This window comes from Cavia porcellus, unplaced genomic scaffold (genome assembly GCF_034190915.1).
Source record: "Cavia porcellus strain 051 isolate PalLab524CR breed Dunkin Hartley unplaced genomic scaffold, mCavPor4.1 scaffold_23, whole genome shotgun sequence".
NCBI classification, from domain to species: Eukaryota; Metazoa; Chordata; class Mammalia; order Rodentia; family Caviidae; genus Cavia; species Cavia porcellus.
Window position 1 is genome coordinate 33,116,551 of NW_026947506.1, and position 19,383 is coordinate 33,135,933.

The following is a 19,383-nucleotide window of genomic DNA, read 5'->3' on the forward strand; positions in this document are numbered from 1 at the left end:
GGTGCCCACGGGCCCTGGCTGTATTTAGAGCACTCAGAAGCCCCCTGGAAGACCTCTCCTGTGACTCCTAGCTAGACAAAATGTGGGTGAAAGGCTTCCATTTTCCACCTGCTGCCTTGTTGCCAGTGGAGCCTAAGGCATGGTACAAAGAAGGAAAAAACACCACTTTATTATATTAGCATTCAGTGAAAGCATCCTACAAAGCAGAGGAGGAATAGCAACTTTCTTAGATAAACAAAAACTGACAGAAGTTACAGTCAGCAGAATTGCCCCACAAGAAATGCTAGGAGAAGGTCTGTAGGCAGAAACAAAACGACATACCGAAGGGAAGAATCTTGGAGAGAGAACAGATGAAACTCAAGTGACAACTTCCAATTTTCTTTTTCTTAATTGGTCCAAAAGGAAACTGTTTTCAGTTGTTTCTGGTGCTAGGGATTAAAGCCAGGCTCTTTGCACTATTTCTTGTGATAACCTCTCTATAAGTTGCTAAATTGCTAGAGCTGAGCTCAGATTTGCAGTTGTCCTGCCTCCACCTCCCAGAGTGTCTTTTGTAGATTCAGGGTGGCGTAGTTACAGCATCACGTAAGCGAGATGACTGACAGCGATCGCATGGGGTAGGGGGTGGGATGGGTTTGCTCCAGAAATGCACAAGGATCCTTCTCTTCATTGAAACAATAGCTAGTATTTGAAAGTGGATTTAGATTAGTTAAAATTTTCAAAGCCCAGTGGAGCTGAGATAAAAGAATTAAGTCTAGGAGCTCAAGGCCAGCCTAGGTAACAGAGATAGATCTTGTCTCAAAAAAACAAAACTGCTGGGTGGGGTGGTGGTTATTTGTAATCTCAGTACTCTGGGAGGCTGAGGCAGGAGAACTGCAAATTCCAGCCCAGCCTGGGCAATTTAGTGGCTTAGTAAGACCCTGTCTCAAAATTAAAAGTTAAAAAAAAAAAATCTGGGAATGTTGCTCTGTGCAAAGGCCCTGAATTCAAGCTCTAGTACCATAAAAATTTTAAATTAAATATAATTAACGTACAAAGAATGTTGAAGTCAGAAAACAAGAAGAGACAAAGATAGCCTGGTACCTAAGACAGCCTGGTATTTGTTAGAGACAGCCAAGTTGATTAAAAGAACAAAACAGCTCAGATTTACAGGCCCAACCATACAGAAATTCGATATATGAGAACCTGATATTGGTGTGGAGAGCAAGTGCTAGGACAAAGATGTACTCTTTGGGAAATAAGTTTCATTGGCTTTGCCCATGACCCATTCATATAAACAAATTCTGTACACTTTCATGTGAAATCATATTGCTAGCATTCCTTATAACATATATGTATGCACTGTTATTTGCATTTTAAAAACACATTTAATTTACAATTAGAAAAATGACTACAAACTTAAGAGCACATGAGACCTGTGTTCCTCATTTAGGGGGGCTGCCAAGAAGAGTCCTTTTGTCCTGAAGCAGCTCCAGAGGTGATGTGCACACAGGTGGGTGCAACCCCCCCACCCCCGAATCTTCCCCTCCTGGCAGGGGTAGGAAGGTTTGCTCGCTGAAAAATTATTTGCGAGAAGCTGGGATCTGGGAACAGTAGGAGGAGGAGCTGCTTGGGGGGTTGAGGGGGAAGGAAATGCTGGCAGAGTCAAATCAGAAGTTGGGGCTCAGGAGCTGCTACTTTTTACTGTGAGCCACAAGGTTGCATTTCATCTTTTAAACCAAATAATTAGATTTAGATTTATATATTTAGCTTTTTAAAAACTTAAACTAAAAAAAGGAACAACGTCCCACGTTAAGGTTGGTAGAATGGCTTTCTCCATCCTGGGCCAGAGCACACAGACCAGCATGTAGCTCCCCATGGGCCCGCGATCTCCCCAAATCTTGATCTTTAACAATCCCAGGTCTCATGCCTTACCAGGGCATCCTGAGGCCAAGCTCAGGAGAACAGGCATCCCGGTCAGGGAACCCAAGGGCATTCTTGCAAGGACTTCACCAGCTCTTCCCAATCTGTTCCTTCCCTCTTCTCCCCACCCTGCCTCCACACAATAATTCATCCTTTACTGACTTCAGACTATGCTATTTATAACAAAACGGCATTTTTGGCTTGTCTCCTTTCTCCAAAGGAACTCAGATTTTTTCTAAAGCCTTCCTGGGTGTACAAAATTCAGGGATTCTTGTTATAGTGCATGTTTTAATCCAGCAGGTGAAGCCTGCATTTGTGGCAGCCTCTAATTGAGGCCAGAGCCGCTGGCCCATGGATCACATTTTGGGTAGCAGCAGGGCTTGAACTGGGAACTACTTGGGAACTACTGGGAACTATTTGGGGTGATGGAAACATTTTATTGGTGACTGAGGTTGTGGTTAACAGGTGTATGCATTCACCCAAGCTCACTGGAAAGGATACTTATAATGGCTACATTTTATTGTACATAAATTGTACCTCAGTAAGGGCTGGGGATTTAGCTCAGTGATGTAAGCACCTGCCTGGAAAGTACAAGGTCCTGAGTTCGATCCCCGGTACGGCAAAAAAAAAAAAAAAAAAAAAAAAATTGTACCTCAGTAAAATTGACTTTAAAGAGAAGAATCTATTCTAGGTATAGATATAAATGTAGGAGATGGAGAAAAAAGGCTTTTTGAATTAACGTACACTTCAGGGTATTGAGTTTTAAACAGGATTCAGTAAGAGGTAACTATAAGAAAACACACACACACACACACACATACATACACATGTTCGATTACTGTAAAATAGCAAACCAAAGAAAAATAACTTCCAGTACAGGATACATATTCATAATATACAAAGAACTACAACAACTCAGTAAAAAAAATTTCAATAGAAAAATGAGTAAAACATTTGAATTGGAATATACAGAATGATCAATAAACAGAAGAATAGGTACCCAGTTTAATTAGTCATAAGTGAAATACATGTTAAAGCCACAAAATTGTTAGTTCTGACTACACATCCACCAGAACATCTGCAGCAATACCATGCGTGAGCAAGAATGCAGAGCGAGCAGAGCTCTTATCTGTTACTGACAGAAGCATCAACTGGAACAGTATCTCTGGAAAAGTATTTTACGCTATTTATTAGCAAGCAGAATATAAACTTGTCCTAGGATCCAGCAAATCCATCTCTGGTGAACAAACACATTTCCAAATCAGGTGTATCAGAATGTTCATATCAGCATTACTCATAATAACCAAAAACTGGAATTGACTCAAATATTCATCAACACCAGCACAGATAAAATGTGCACTATTCATAAGATAGACTATTATTGGCAACAAAAAACAAATGACCGACCGCTATAAGCAACAACATGGATAAAGGTATGGTTGTCAGATAAAATATATGACATCCAATTAAATTATTGTTTAAACAAACAATTTTAGTGTAAGCATGTCCAGTGCAATAGTTGGGACGTGCTTATACTCAAATTATTATATTAAAAGTTATTATTCTATTGCAATATTTTTGTTCCTGCTGGTTCCATTCTGTTTTTCAGGTGACGAGGCTCTGTTCAGCTGGACAATCCAAGGAGCTACACACTTAGCATTCATGGCAGACTCCTGTGTATGCTGGACTTCAATGCAAAGTTTATTGTAATGACAATGAAATGGGCCTGGCCCACGGCTCATCAGATAAGGGCCTGCCTCTTGCCTTGAGGGGACCATCTGTTCTCCACACTGCTGTCTGTGATCTCCGTAACCTGGATGTCCATCCTGGCTCGCAGCCCCTGCTCAGATGCCCCAGCAGCTCGCCTTTGCCCACAGGACAGCATCTGCCTTCCTTGGCACAGCATCGGGGCTCTTTGTGGGCCCCCCTCCATGCCTGCACCCCCAGTCTTTCTGTAGCCCTGAACACCGGCCATCCCTCCACAGCTTTGCACATGCAGCTGTCCTTGTCTTTCTGCCTGGAAAAACCTGTTTATGTGTCCATTCAGTTTCTTTCTGCTCTGCAGGTCTTTCCTGACTTTTGGGCAGACCTGTCTGCCTTTCTCCCGTAGGTCTGTCTGCATTTTGAACATCATTTAGAGCAACTGAATTATCTTACAACTGACTGTGTGTCTATCCCCTCACCGGATCACAGATATGTTGGGGGTGGGGACCCCATTTTTTACCTTTACATCCTTAGCACCTAGCAGAGTGTGTATGGTAGATGCTGGGTATATGTTCAGTGGATGAATACACAGTGGCCCAGTCCTTTTTGTGCTGCTGTAACATAATACTACAGATGGGTAATTTATATTGAACAGAAATTTATTTGGTTCTTAATTCTGCAAGCTGAGGAGTCCAAGATTGAGGGGCTGTACCTCTTGTCCCATCGTCCCACAGTGAAAGGGCTGCCGGCCGTGTGCGGGACAGAAGGGAAGGCCCCCAACCCAGTCCTGTGAGAACAACCTTAATCCAGAGCCTGCAAACCAGATCACTCTCAACACTGGTGCCCTGGGGATTAAGCTTCCAACATGCAATTTTGAGGGATACATTCAAACTGCATTGTGGGGTGATGCATATAATCAAGGAGGATCTGGCAAAAGAATTGGAGTGAAAGCTTTGCAGAGAGTTCATGCCAAATTTGAGATTTGGAAGAGACTACTGGGAACTTGCTCTAAGGTTGTTCCACGCTAATGAGCAGCCCCACCTAGTGCCTACCCTGAGGGTGCTGGGCACTGGCAGATGCTATCTCCTCTAACTTCCTGTGAGAAGGGGACTGGCCTCACACTTGCTTTGTAGATAAGAAGGGAGGTGCCAAAGCTCAATGACTTGTTCAGGGTCCCCTGGCTGGTAAGCAGCAGACTCCACACTCATCACACCCATCATCTGTGAAGGATACGGGGTGCTGAGTCACTGAGAAGACTGCGCGGAACAAGCAGGTCAGGGGAGGAAGTGTCAGGCAACATTTTGAGTCAATATTTCTGGTACAGTAACTTTCAAATCAGTCTCCCATGAGTGGCCCATCTGGAAGGGGCCATCACTCAAGCCCTGCAATACCGTATTAAGCTCTGTTCTGAGACTCTGGACCCATGGCTGAGATTTTTCAGGTTTTAAATGAAGCTAAAATCTGATGCACCGTTTCCAATCTTAGGGAAAACTTGAGTCCTTTATTTATCTGCTGCAAAGAAAGAGAGGGAGGAAGGAAGGGGAAGGAAGAAGATAGAGGAGGAGGGAGAGGAAGTCATGGAGGAGGAGATGAAGGGGAGACAGGAAGAGTGGAAAAAGGAGGATGAAGGGGGGAGGAAAAGGAAGAGAAGGATGAGGAAAAAGAAGAAGGAAGAAGAGAAGAAAAGGATGGGTAATTGTCTTTTAAAAATCTAGGCGGGAATACTCAGCAGTGTGCAGCACCTGTCTGGAAGCGCCAAGTCCTGAGTTCGACTCCCAGTACAAAAAAAAAAAAACTCTTTATCCCACAAAGAGTTTTGAAGACACCTTATAGACACCTTATTTCACAGAGCAGCAAATGCTGCTCATGACAGAAGCTGTAGAATGAAGCCTCAAATAAAATCCAGGAGGAAATGAAACACATTACAATACAACACACATGCCACTAAATCAGAGTTCAGGCAATGAATCCACCTCCACCAGAATATACTACTGGCAAGAAGCAATGCCTTAAAGCTTTGTTTAAACCAAATAATAGGAAAACAGATAGATCCCTTAGGTCTCTGAATAAAGCTAATCCATACAGGAGGCTGTAAATGGAAGCTTGGGTTAGGATTTTGGTAGAAAACACAGACATTAACAACACTGAAGGTGACAGAAGGGGGGCTTGTATATTTAGGAATGGGGTGTTTTCATCAGGTTACACAAATAGATGTCTGGACATTGCCACTGGAATCCTACCAACTGCAGGGTATGTGCTCACTGCAGAAATCAACCAAAGCGTCACACCGGAGCACCCAGGGACACCCACTGCTCCTAACTGCCCGCCTGGAGAATTAATCTAGCTCCATAGATTTGAATAATAAGGAAGAACCCTTAAGGGAGATGAGAATTTATTTTGGGAAGATATTTTCTCCCCACCCGTGGAGGAGAAGCATCATTAAGTGGCAGGGACACTGGGTGGGGACCAGATACTCTGGGGTCCCATTGTGCCAAGGTGACCCTGAAGAAAACCTCCTGGCCTGTACCTGCTCAGAGGTTGTTTAAGATGCTGAGTCTGAGAAAGAACCTCAAGGTGAAAGCAAAGACTGGTCCAGAGGAGGCCATGACTGATGACAGAATTCATGACTAGAGAGGTCAATTAATAAAAATAAAACCTCCCCTCTATCGAGTGTTTTGTTATTTCCAGCACCATTTTTCACCCACTTATCTCATAGACTTCTCAGAGCAATCTCGTGCAGCAGAAAGGCAGGGATTATTTATCTCCATCTTGTTCATGAAGAAACAAAATCTTGGGGCAGCAAAGTGATTTGCTCAAGGTCACAAGGTTGGCATAGATTTTTAAAGCTGGGAGGGGTCTCGGGTCACGAAGGGATGACTAATAGGGGCAGCCATGCTTCAATTTTCAGTTTCACACCCACAGCAGACATTGGTAATCAATCACAGAACTCTTTTCAACAGAGTTTAGATCCAGTACAGTGCTTCAGCAAGCCACTACTAGCTGATCAAGATGAAATCCATTGCCCATCTCAAGCCCCTTCTAATCTTCTCACTTGACATGTGAGGAAACAGAAGCCCAGAAGGGAGTGGCCAAGACTGTCTTGTGGATCAGTGGCCTCTAGAGAGCACCACCCATCTGCAATATAAAGAATGCAAGCTTTGTGGTTACACATCCTTGTAATCCCAGCAGTCTGAGGGGCTGAGGTGGGAAAACTGCAAGACAAAACCCAGCCAGGTCAACTTAGTGAGACCCTGTCTCAAAATGAAAAATAAAAAAGGTCTGGGACTGTAGCGCATTGTGAAAGCCCCATATTTAATACTCAGTACCGAAAAAATATTGCATCTTTTCCCCACCAAAAGATGCACTATTAAGCATGTGGGAAGATCATATTTTTCATGACCTCACCAGAGCAAACTGGTTTCCCTGTACTGAGGAAGTGGGCAAATTACTATTTTTAAGAGAGGAATCAAAAAACAACCCTACGGATGCTAAGTCTGAGGCTGGAGGAGAGGGTTTAGGAAATCGAAAATCACAAGTTTGACTCTTGGATCCATTCCACATCCAGGCAGATATGTTAAGACAGCTGGATATTAAAGTTTCGGATTCAAATGGGGAGTCTGGGCAGAAGAAATGAGCTGGGAGGAAGGTCACTGGTCTATAGATGACTTTTAAAGCAACAAAGGAGGATAGACCAGCCTGGAAGAGGACCAAGCCTGGAGCACTGTGACCTTAGATGTCAGGGTGTGTGGACAGGCTAGAGAAGAGACAGGGGGACATAGTGAGGTGGGAGGAAACCACAAGAGAAGGTGTGTGGAGTCAAATAAATACATGTTTCCAGAAGAACGCTGCTGAGTTGGGTCCTCTGAGACCATTGGTAACCTTGACAAGAGCTATTGAAACTAAGACCTGGGGAAAAGCACTACTGTAGTGGGTTTATGAGAGAAGGGAAGGAGAGGAATGGGGACAGCCAGTTTAGAGGACACTTGCAAAAGAATTTGCTGTGTGAATATCATGGGCTGGAGCCCATCCCCCAAATTCACATGGCGAAGGCCTAACCCCCAGATTTGAACTATCTGGAGAAAAGCACAATGTGACTCTGATTTGGAGACAGAGTCTTTAATAATAGATTAAATTAAAGAGAGGATTAAATTAAAATGAGATTTCTAGGGCGTGGTCCTAATCCAATATGACTGCTGCCCTTTTAAGAGCAAATAGAATTTAAGGGAGCCAACATTAAGAGAGACAAAGAAGATACTTATGCTCCTTCAAATGTCCAAGGGTCTCCCAGCACATTTTTGAAGCACAAAAACCAAAATTGATAGAAATAAAGGAACTGGTAAAGATACTGTCACAGTAAGGGACTTCAGAAAGTCACTGAGAAGGGGACCACCAAGTGCAGCTACAGGTGACTAAAAGTAATGAAGATGATTGCTTGAATAGGTCTGTGTAACTTTGCATCCAGCGAGTGGGGAAGATAAATTCTTTTCAAATGCAATAGGTGTTTTACAAATTCACCCATGTATGATCAGTCACAAAGAAAATTTCAACCAGTGTGCAGAAATAATATATGGCATATTTACTTGGGAAAACAAGATAGGTGTTCGTAAAGAAGGCCGCGCTGAGGCTGGGGATGGTGGTCGGCACGTGCTCAGCATGAGTGAAGTCCTAGGCTCTAACTCAGCACCGCCACACACACACAAAATAAAAAAATTAAAAATAAAAAGAAAAGGGAATTAGATTTATAGAAGCTAGGGATGTACTGGTCACTTGGCAGGCCTGTAAGGAGAGGCCAGGCCTCAGCAGGAGTGACCCTGCTAGTCCCTTCCAGCCCTCAGGACAGTGAGACAATCAGTGTCTGTTATTCAAACTGGGAGGAACAGCAGCCTGGTCTGCTCTGCTCTGTGTTCTTTGTTCTGGTTGCCTGAGAAAATATTCAGGGAAGGAGCACAGAAGCAGGCAGTGAGGGCCAGAGGGGAAAATGTGACGCGGTGCAGACCTGGACTCTGCGGGCAATGGCCCTGTGGAGAGGGGATGGACAGTGCAGGAGGGAAGGGGCCAGAGATGCAACTTGCTGGGCAGATAAGTGGGCGGAGGAAAGCAGGGAAAAGGACAGAGGGGCACCTCGGGAACAGGCAGGGCAGTGTGCAGGCCAGATGCTGGAGGTGGCAGGAGGGAGTTGGCAGCTTTCTGGGGTCCCTGGGTGCAGGGCATGAAGAACCTCCCTCCTCCTGCCTCTTTCTTTCTTTCTTTCTTTCTTTCTTTCTTTCTTTCTTTCTTTCTTTCTTTCTTTCTTTCTTTCTTTCTTTCTTCTTTCTGTCTTTCTGCAGTACTAGGGATGCAGTCCAAGGGTACTCTACCACTGGGCTACATCCCCGGCCCTTTTTATTATCTTTAATTTAGAGACAAGGCCTCACTAAGTTATTAACCCACCTAGGTTGGGCTCCAGTTCACAAAGGTGCTGCCTTGACTTCCCTCTATGCAGGAATTACAAGCACTCACCACAACATCAGGTTTGGAGGAAGATCTCTAAGGTTCAGTTAGTCTGACTGCCACAAGGCATGAAAGGTTGAGTTTTTAAAAATATACTTTAAAATGAAGTAAGAAAGGTACAAAATTATATCACATTTCTATACAAAATGAAGGAGACACAGATGGAGCTGTTCCCTGTAGACAAGCCTCCTGCTTTTGCTGGGGCCACGGTGTCCCCACCCACAACAGTTAGAGAAAACCATCCTTTCCCAGGGCTGGGTGTGGCTCACAGGTGGAGTGCTTCCCTAGTGGGCAAGGCCACCCTGGGCTCCATCCCAGCCCTGCAAAAACAAAAACAAAACAAAACACAACAGAACACCCAGCCTTCTCAATAGGCCACATTATATACCAGCCTAAACCTCCCAAATTGGGGTGGCCTTGTTATGTGGGAAGAAGCTCTTCACAAATGGGACACATTCTCACAGTGATGGGAACTCTCCACGTGCCATGACCAGTTTGGAGGTATCAGTATTAATCAATTGATCATTTCCTCCAAACCCACTATACTCAGATCCCTTTTTTAAAAGGCTGTTTCCTCTTAGAAGGCTTCATGAATCACCTAATTTTTTCCAGAGGCAGGGAACGAGGCAGTGTTAGTACAACACAAAGTTGTTTGGTACCAAGTTATTCTCTACAATAACAATGTACTGAACCTCATAGAATGCTGGCACAAGACTTCTGTTTGCCCTCAGATTAACAAACAAAATTCAAAATTTAAATTTAAGAAAAATCATTTCTCTAAGACAGATTATAGGAACATTATCAGGAGTTTCTTATTTTGTGTGTCTTTTTTGAGACGGGGTCTCGCTATGCAGTTCAGGCTGGTCTTGAGCTCACTTTGTAGCCCAGGCTGGTCTCGAACTCACAAAGATCCTTCCACCTCAGCCTCCCGAGTGCTGGGTTACAGGTGTGAGCCACCACACCTGGCAGAAGTTTCACTACAAGGTCCCAAAGTGCCAACCACACAGATGTTTGTGAACAAATCTTCTCCAAGATGGTGCTGCAAGCCAGCCAGGCCAGCACCCAGGCTTGGAGGGCCTAGACAGTACAGCAGAAAGACACCCAACGTTTCAGAGTAAAGACACGCAGGATGACACAGCTTGAGAAGCAACACAAACACGCCCGGGAGACTGTGCCCGGGAGAAACAGCTCCACCACTTGACCATAGCGTTCACTGTGGACATCAAGACCAATAATTCCCAAATCAAACAGGTCATGAAGAAGCCTGTGGCTGGGTGTGTTGGCCCACACCTGTAATCCCAGCACGCTGGGAGGCTGAGATGGGATGATCGAAAGTTTAAGCCCAACTTGGACAGCTTGGCAATTTAGTGAGAGCCTGTCTCAAAATAAAATATAAAAAGGGCTGGAGGTATTGCTCAGTGTGGAGACCCTGGGTTCCATCCCCAGTACTAAAGTGGAAACAGAGGAAGAAAAGGAAGAGGAGAAGAAGAGGAGGAAGAGAGCGGGGAAAAGAAAGAAAGCCTAAGAGGACGAGGAGGAGGAGGAGGAGGAGGAAATGGGGGAGGAGAAGACACAGGAACAGGAGGAAGCTCTGTGACAGTAACATGGCTGAAGCCAAAACCCTAGTGTCGAGGACCTTGCCAACAAGATTGGGATCATCAAAACCAAATCCAGATGGCTAAACGTATAAACCATTTTTCCACCCTAAAAATATGTTTATCAACAGTAAAATGCATAAATACACTGTGGTAGACTTGAACAATGCACTTGCAACAATTAGACTAGTGCGAGGGTGAGCTTTACCACATGGTCAAAGAGAAGCTGGAGAGGTCGGGCATAGCGACGCATGCTTTGTAATCCCAGCACTCTGTGAGTCCAAGGCTGGAGGATCACAAGTTCAAACTCAGCCCAGGCAATTTAGTGACTAAAAAAAACTGACCATGTAGCTCAGTGTGAAGGTCCTGGGTTCAATCCCCAGTGTTATAAAAACTGATATGAAGGTGAAGGACAGGGACACAGTTCAGAAAAGTCCTGACCTCAGCCAGAAGCCAGCGAGCCACTGAGAGGTGGCTTGAGAGACGCCTAGGTCCTGGAGGGGACGCACACCTGGATCTGGGTGACTGGCCCCATGGTTATACATAGACTCCGCAAGCTACGTGCTGAAGGTTTGTGAAGAGCACTGTGTGGGTTACATTTTAACTTTAAACTCCTGGCTTTCACTGAAAGCTCACCAGTTTTGCCTTTGAAACATGAGCGGGGAGCCTGTGATACCTAACATCATCCTTGTGTTGGGGTGCAGCTGACAAGGGATCTTGGGGGGAACTGCATCCTGAATGGGCAGGGTAAGACCCCATGGACTTAGGACTCTTGTTTAAAGGAGAAAAATTCAGCTGAAAGGCAAGAATACAAAATAAATGTTGAAGTTCTCCCTTCTCAACCACTGAGTTCCACCTCTCGGGGTCCCTACCACACATGGCCTCTCGCACAGCTGCCAGTGTTTCCTTCCAGCGTCTCTGAAGCTCCCAGACCCTTTTCGTCCTCCTTAATGACCCCCACAGTGTCATGGCATGTGCAGGGCCCTTTCTCTAGAAGAGCAGCTCTGCCTTTTCGAGCCTTCTCCTGTAACACACAGCGCTAGTGTGAACATCTGCATGCATGCACCTTGGCACACTTGCACAAGTACAACTAAGATGATTTCTTGGAATTCCCATGCCGGAGGGTTTGCTCCTTTGTGATCCTGGCAGATATTGTTAAATGCACACAAAGCTGGTAAACGGTAAAGGTTGTCCTGTATAAGAACACCTGCTTCCCTCTCCCTCGCCCACATTACCATCATCAAACTTTCTGAGCGCTGGCAGATTAACGGGTAAAAAATGGCACATCCTTGCTGAATTCCACATCAGTCTGATCATAACTCCTGCCTGCTCATTGGTCTGTTCAGATCATGCTTGTTTGTATCCTTTAGCCTTTTTTCCACTGGGATGAATTTTCTACTCCTGGGCTGATAGATGTCCAGTGTCCACCAACCCTATGCAGCTGCTGTGTGCCTAGGCCAGATGTGACCACCACTGCCATCTGCAGCTTATAGAATCCAGCTGGTTTGGCAGAGACCACCTGGCCTAAAATATTTACTGTTTGAACCTCTCAGGAAAAATTTTGCTGATTCTGGTGTCTACAAGTGTTCTTTTATAAATTAAGGAAATAGCTCATATTCTGTTTTGCGTTTAACCCTCTGCAAAATTACAAGTCAAAACTATGATTTAAAAGCAGAAGCCCTCTGAGCACTGTGATACCACTTGGAAACACTCTGGCCTGTGTTCACTTAGGGGGAATCCTTTTTTTTTTTAAATTTAATCTTTAATTTTTGTGCTAAGGACTGAACCCAAGGCTTCCAGATTGTTATACCACTGAGCTAAATCCTCAGCTCCTAGGGAGAGTATTTTTATACCCATTCTACACATGACTTAGCTGAGTCACAGGACTCAGAGGCCATAGAGCAGGATGACCACCAGTTACCTGGGTCCAAGCCTGTAGGTCTTTCCAGTAGAGCTTCCTGCCTCTCAGTGTGAGGGCAGGATGGGGTCTTAGCACCCTAAGTGTATGAGGCATCAGGACCAGGGCATGGGGATCCCTCACCGCACTATCACACTTGTGAGTAAAGGCAGCATATTCCCATATTGGAGAGGGTGGGAAGGTTGTGTGCTTACCACAACAAGCAACAGGGAGGGAGGCTTCTGGGTGGGCATGGAGTCTGCGCCCCCTTCTCTGGTTCTCACACCCTCTCTCTCCCAGTGAGGGGCATCTCCCACTGAGGAATGGCTGCAAAGACTGGAACAGACATGCCTGGGGAAATGGAAAGTGAACAGGGATGTACTGCTGGGCAAGCAGGGCCAGGGGAACTTTATGACCCCGGCACTGGGCCATAGACACACAGTATATAAATGTGACAGTGGCCATTGTAATCTCTGAGCCCTTGAACTAATCACAAGTAGAAAGGTCACCTTCCCAGAAATAGTCTTCCCATTAAAATGTCTGATCTAGAGAGCAGAGTCACTCAGGAGAGTAGCGGGGACAGACATGGAGCGTGTGCTTTGCACGTAGCATGTGCTAGGTGTGTTATCCCAGGGTAGCTTGGCCCAGAAAGAGGCTGGCATCTGGGAATCTGATCTTTGAAAAAAAATTTTTTTGAAGACACAGTCTCATTGTACAGTTCAGGTTGACCTTGTATTTACTTTATAGACAGGCTGGCCTCGAACTTGGAGTGACCCTCCTGTCAGCCTCCTGAGTGCTAAGATTATAGGTGAGTGCCAGGCACCATATTGAGCTGTAATTTTTCTTTAGGGATGAGAGTAGCTCAGTGGTGAGCCTCATGCATGAGGCTCTGAATTCTGTCTTCAGCATCACACACACACACACACACACACACACACACACACACACACAGAGAGAGAGAGAGAGAGAGAGAACAGTAATTTGTCTGCAGAAAAGCATTTTTATGGGGCTTTCTTGAAAGTTGCTTTTTTTCTTTTGTCTTCAAATATTTTCTAGACTGACTATACAGTGAGTGCCGCCACAGAAGCAGCAGTTCTGCTACAGGATGGATTTGCTGAGGATTGCTCCATGATTTCCTTTAGTCTGCACAGCCCCGCTGAAAGACTGCAATGGAAGGCAGGGAAAATGAGGCTGAGCCCAAAATAAGAGAGCTCACTAGAGAGTCTTCTGGGAAGTTCAGCACTGTAGCCCTGGCTCTGGACTCCTTAAGCCTAGCCTCCGATCTATGTCAGATCTCCATGAAAACAGCAAGGGAGGGACATTTGTATCATGTGTTTTCTCGTTAGTGCTTGAGGTGACAAATAGTACTGAAAACAACCAGTACTAACATCCCAGTGCCACCAGAGAGAGGCAGTTTCCAAGGGCTCAGGGATGACAAGACCACCCGGACCACACATCTAGTAAACTCAGATCCAGTAGTGGGGAACCCTGTTCCTTTGATCACATTCAAAAATACACACAGGCACACAGGCGTGTGTGCACACACACACATAGTTTTTTTTGTCTTTTTGAGACAGGATCTCGCTATGCAGTTCAGGCTGGCCTTGAGCACACTTTGTAGCCCAGGCTGGTCTCAAACTCCCAACGATCCTCCTGTCTCAAGTCTCCCCAGTGCTGAGACCATAGGCATGAGCCACCACGCCCTGCTTACACACATATAGTTTTAAAACACAAGTTTCATAGCCCTGGTTTTGTAACACAATAGCACACTAACCATGCTGAGAGTCAGGCTGGTCATCTGTGATTCTGGTCCACACAGGCTTAAGTCCCCATCTTGATGACCAGAAGCACTGTCTTCAAAGCAGAGAGAACCAAAGAGCATTCGGGGGAGGCTTGGCTGTCAAGCATCTGACACCCCTCATCAACACAGATCAACTCAGCTTTTGGTGCATGGCGAGTTAGGGTAATCTGCAATCACACAAGCCTCTTTTTCTCTACCTCCATGCTGCTGGTACCCCTAAACTGGACACATATCTCTCAGCACCAGGGGCAGGGTCACAGGAAAGAGGAGAAGACCCAGGGATCACTCCAGCCTGAGTCTGGCCTTCTTTCTCTACACTCTGTCCTGAGCCTCCTGTATGACAGGATCTCCCAGGGCAGGCACCCCAAGTCTCACACCCATGGCGCTGAGCACAAGCTACCTGTGTAGCAAGCACTGATGGATTCAAACAAGCATTGTCACCTTCAGAAGAGTTACATCTAGGGGTCATTATTAAGTCACATAAAGGATAAACAAACTGTGTTCTCTCAGCACAGTGGAATACTACTCATCCTTAAAAACATGAAGTTTTTCCAGAAAGATACCAAGAAGAGGAATGAATAGCTGGGTAGAATGAAACTTCTAGTTTTATTATTTTGAGGAATTGCCACACTGATTTCCATAGTAGTTGCACCAGTCCACACTCCTACCAACAGTGGAGAAGGGTTCCTTTTTCCCCACGGCCCCTCCAGCATTTGTTATAAGTTGGTTTCCTGATAACAGCCATGCTTTCTAGAGCAAGATAGAATCTCAGTATCATTTAATTTGCATCTCTTGAATGACCAGTGATGCTGAACATTTTTTCATGTATTTATTTGCCATTTCTACTTCTTCATTTGAGAAGAGTCTGTTCAATTCAGTTGCCCATTTTTGGATTGGGTCTTTACATTTAGGGGGTCTGATTTTTGTGAGTTTTTTTATATATTATAAGATAGTAGCCATTTGTCTGAGGAGCAGCTGGCAAATACACTGTAGGTTGTCTCTCCACTCTGTTGGTGGTTTTTCTTGCTATGCAAAAGTTTTTAATCAGATGGGATCCCAACTATTCATTCTTTGTGATAGTTACTGTGCCACTGGGTTTTTTTTTTTAAATAAAGTGTTTGCTTACACCAATGTCTTCAAGAGTTCTCCCTATTCTATCTTCCAGGAGATTTAGAGTTTCTGTTTTAATATTTAGATCTTTGATCTTTTTTGATTTTAGTTTAGTGCACGGTGAAAGATATTGGTCTATCCTCTCTAAAGAATTAAAAGCATCATGCCACAGTGATATATGCACACTCATCTTTGTAGTGGCACAGTTTGTAATAACTAAATCTTGGAAACAACCCAGATGCCCATTAACTGATGAGTGGATAAAGATGATGTGGGGTTATTTTTAACAATGGAGTACTACTCTGCCACAAAAAAGGATAAACTTGAGACATTTTGAGGAAAATGTATGTAGCATGAGACCGTACTGTCAAGTGAAATAAATTGGATGCACATGTGTCAGTATGGCATTGTTTCTTTGGTGTGCGCAACTGAAAGTGTAAATTAGACTAACATGTATAATAGATATTGTGAACTAGGAAGAAAATGTTCAAATGGAAAGAGGAACTAAGGATGGAAGGGGGAAACGAACAAAGGGAAAGGAAAAAAATTGAGAGAAGAAGGCAAAATGCAAACAAATCTTTTGTACATAAGGAGGGGAGAGGGGTTGATGGGAAGGTAGGGGAATGGGAAAAGGAAGGAATTGAGATATATCCTGTTCAGGTATAAATTCCCCGTGAAGAAGGTGCTCGTTATTTTACACCTACAATGTACCAATAAATGAATTCATTTTGGAAAAAAAGAATGGCACGGAGAAAAACTGAAGGGACGCAGCTGCAGTGTGGCTGAACCTCGAGGCCATGGTGGTGAGAGAGGAACCCAGACACGGTCCCCAGGGCAGTCAGAGCCACAGTCAGAAAGCAGAACATCGGGGGCCGGGGTCTGGGGAGGCGGCCCGGAGCTGTTCAATGCGGAGATGGACGGAGGTGGTGGCCACAGAGCTAAGCGAATGTGCTTGCACGATTAGCTTTATGTCCTGCACGCTTTGCCACAGCTTTTTTCTCTCACCATGTCAAGATCACTCATGCGCGGACTCAAGACTCTGCGCCTGGTGAAGGCTCCTCTGACTCCTGCACTAATAACGCCCAGGCGGGTGCGCACCACTGTGGGAGGCTGAGGCCAGCTTGACCTGGACCATCACGATGCTGGTGCAATGATGTTCCCCTCGCGGAGACCTTGTGAGAGGGGACAGCCGGGTTGGAGGCACGACACAGAGGTGGAGAATTGGAGAGAATTCCTGTTCTCGCATTAAGGAACCCATTACGCATGGGTCCATTACGCATGGGTAGACACTAAACAAACGTTGAGAGAGAGACCTTACCCCCTCACCCACCAGAAAGTAGGTGGGTAACCTTATACTTCCAAGAGAAGTCATAAATGTCAGGGGGAATTTTTTCCAACTACAAATCAAAGGTAAGGAGAGCAGGTTGGGCACACAGAGGTCAGTGCGGTCTAGGACAAGTTTCTGCTGAGACTCTGCGGGGTGGGGTGGGCTGGGGTGGGGGTGGGGATGACAGGAAGCCCACAGTTCAGCCACCATCCGTGCACACGTCCTTGTGCAGACACCCCGCTCAGCCTCAATCTGGTCCCTAAGACTCCCTGCAACCGTGCTCAGAAGCCCCAAGGGACAGAAAGCCTTCCTTTCTGCCTCTTTCTGCACCTTGAGCTCAGCGAGCTCCTGGCGGCCCCACCAGACTTGGGGAGGCTCTGGAGCTGACTTCAGGTTTGAGGTCTCCACCCACGCACACTGCATGGGTCCACCCCCTGGCCCCCTCTCCACTAGCTTTGGGGGGTCGCCCCCTCCAGTCTGGGCCTGCGGGGCCCCACCTTCTCAGGAACCTGAGTCAGGCTGTGTGGTCTGCCAACTTCCGGCAAATCAGGTGACAGTCAAGGTCCTGCACCTGGCTCCAGGGGGGCAGATGCACCGGGGGGCACCTTCCCGGATGCTGCCTCCCGGGCCTCCATGCTCCCCCTCCTCTCCTGGGACTGGAGGCGAGACTCATGCAGAGCCCAAAAGTGAACGACTGGGGAGGGGAGGAGTAGAGAGAAGGGGACAGCGATAGGATGGAGCCCAACGCCGCCCTGCGCCCTGGCCTCCGGAGCCCCTATGCTCGCTGCTGCCACCCACCCTGCGTTCCCCGCCCATCTCCTCTCCCTCGACGCCCCCACCCCTCCTTCTACCTGGACAATCCAGCGGCCTCGGGTCGCCTCCTCCGCGCAGGCCGCCGGCTTCCTGCACCTGGGCTTAGGAGCCACTGGCTCAGGGGCTGTGGGGACCCAGCAGGTCGCTCGTGGCCGGCCACAGTCCAGAGGCCAGAGGAGACCAGGAGCCAACAGGAGAGAAAGTGTGTCATAGGCTGGGAGGGGCGAGGGAGGGAAATGCAAAACCCCGACAGGAAATGAGACTAAAAAAAAATGCAAAAGGTTAGAAAAAGAGATAAGGAAGAGGGGGAGGGGAGGGTTCTGGTCCAAGGCTCTGGAGGGAGGGTGATGAGGAGGCGGGGCCGCCGCAGACCGGAGAGACCAGATGATCTAAGGGCCCAGGCCACCTGGGCCCAGCTGGGGAAGAAGAGGCTGGACTCTTCCACCGCGGCTCATGGAGAACGCTCTGGGTGCAGGTGTGTGTGTGGAGGACCGGTCTTCTGTGCTCCTCTGGGCGGTTCCTTAGGCAGGAACCCCAAGGTGTCATTGCAGTGTGGGGCGAGGGCCACCAAAGAGTGGGAGCATGGCTCCCTGAGCCTGGCTTCAGGCCCTCCCTTCCCAGCTCTCTTCTGTAGCCCTGGGCTTGCCCAGTGGGCAGCTCCCTTCCAGGACCTCTCACACTCACCCTGGACACTTCACAGTGACAGAAGTCCCTGCTCCTGCCTCTCCAGATACCCCTTCACTGCTGGCTGGCACTCGGTTCTAGTGGGCAACTCTGATCCAAGAGATGGTGATTTCTGAATGTTTTCGTTTTAATAATGTACCCCAAAATGTTCCTGAGGCAGACCCGGAGTGCTCCGATGTCTGCCAAGTTGTGTATGAGATGTTTCCAGGACTTGCCAGAATTGTGCCTGAAGGCTGGGGCTGTAGCTCAGGGGCAGGAGCAAGGCCTCGGGCTTAATCCTGGCACCGCTAAATGAATGACTGAATCAATGAATGACTCAGTTAAGATAATCTGCATGCAGGGGACAGACACATCAGAGAGTCTTGAGTTCCATTGCTCTTCCTGCTACTTACCACGGCCACCGTTTGTTTCCCAGCTTCAAAACTTCTCATTCTCCTCTGTCTCAGTTCCCGCTGTCTTCTCTCCCTCTTTCTGTGCTGACAAGGGTTTCGGCATTCACTGACAGGTGTGTAGGAAGATCCTAAATAGAGCTGGGGCCGTGGCTGGGCCCGGGAAGAGGGGGAAGCTGGGGCCCTGGGGCTGGGATCTTTATGGGGCAGGGCTGGGGAAGAGGCCAGGTTGTTTTCTGCAAAGCATGCTCAGAAGTGTCGTCAGGAGCCATAGAGACAGAAAGATCCTAAAATAAATACCAGGCTCTCGGTATCGGAGACCTCAGCCCCCAACGGTACACCCCACCATCCGCTGCGGGTCAGGGCTCTAGGTAAATTGCTTTTGGTGAAACCCTAAATCTTCCCAGTAGAGCTCCAGCTTCCCTCTCACCAGGACTAAAACGAGGCAGTCCCTCACACAGCAAGAACTGTTTTTGAGAGAGGCGAACGGTCAAGGGTGTAAATTCTGCATATAGCTTGATGAATTTTTGCAAAGTGAACATGAATATGTAACCCACACCCACACTATGTTCCATCAAAACATGAAACTTCTTGTGTCCCCAGGAATCCCCCTTGTGTCCCCTTCCAGTCACTCCCCTCCCAGGGTGACAGCATTTTGATCTCCAACAGGCATA

At 46.7% G+C, this 19,383-nt stretch overlaps 1 protein-coding gene across 6 annotated transcripts in view; it reads right to left on the bottom strand.

Moving 5' to 3' along the window:
* Card11 (caspase recruitment domain family member 11) overlaps positions 1-17,858 on the bottom strand; it is a 109,125-nt gene extending 91,267 nt beyond the window's left edge. For 2 of the 6 annotated variants that reach the window (XM_063234096.1, XM_013152786.3), the window contains exon 1: positions 17,675-17,852. The gene's annotated coding sequence lies outside the window, so the exon portion shown is untranslated. Of the gene's footprint in view, positions 1-12,800; positions 12,937-17,674 lie in introns of all 6 variants that reach the window. The other 4 variants (XM_003469907.5, XM_013152787.3, XM_063234095.1 and 1 more) reach the window with 3 other exon arrangements.
* Positions 17,859-19,383: the final 1,525 nt, after the last annotated feature.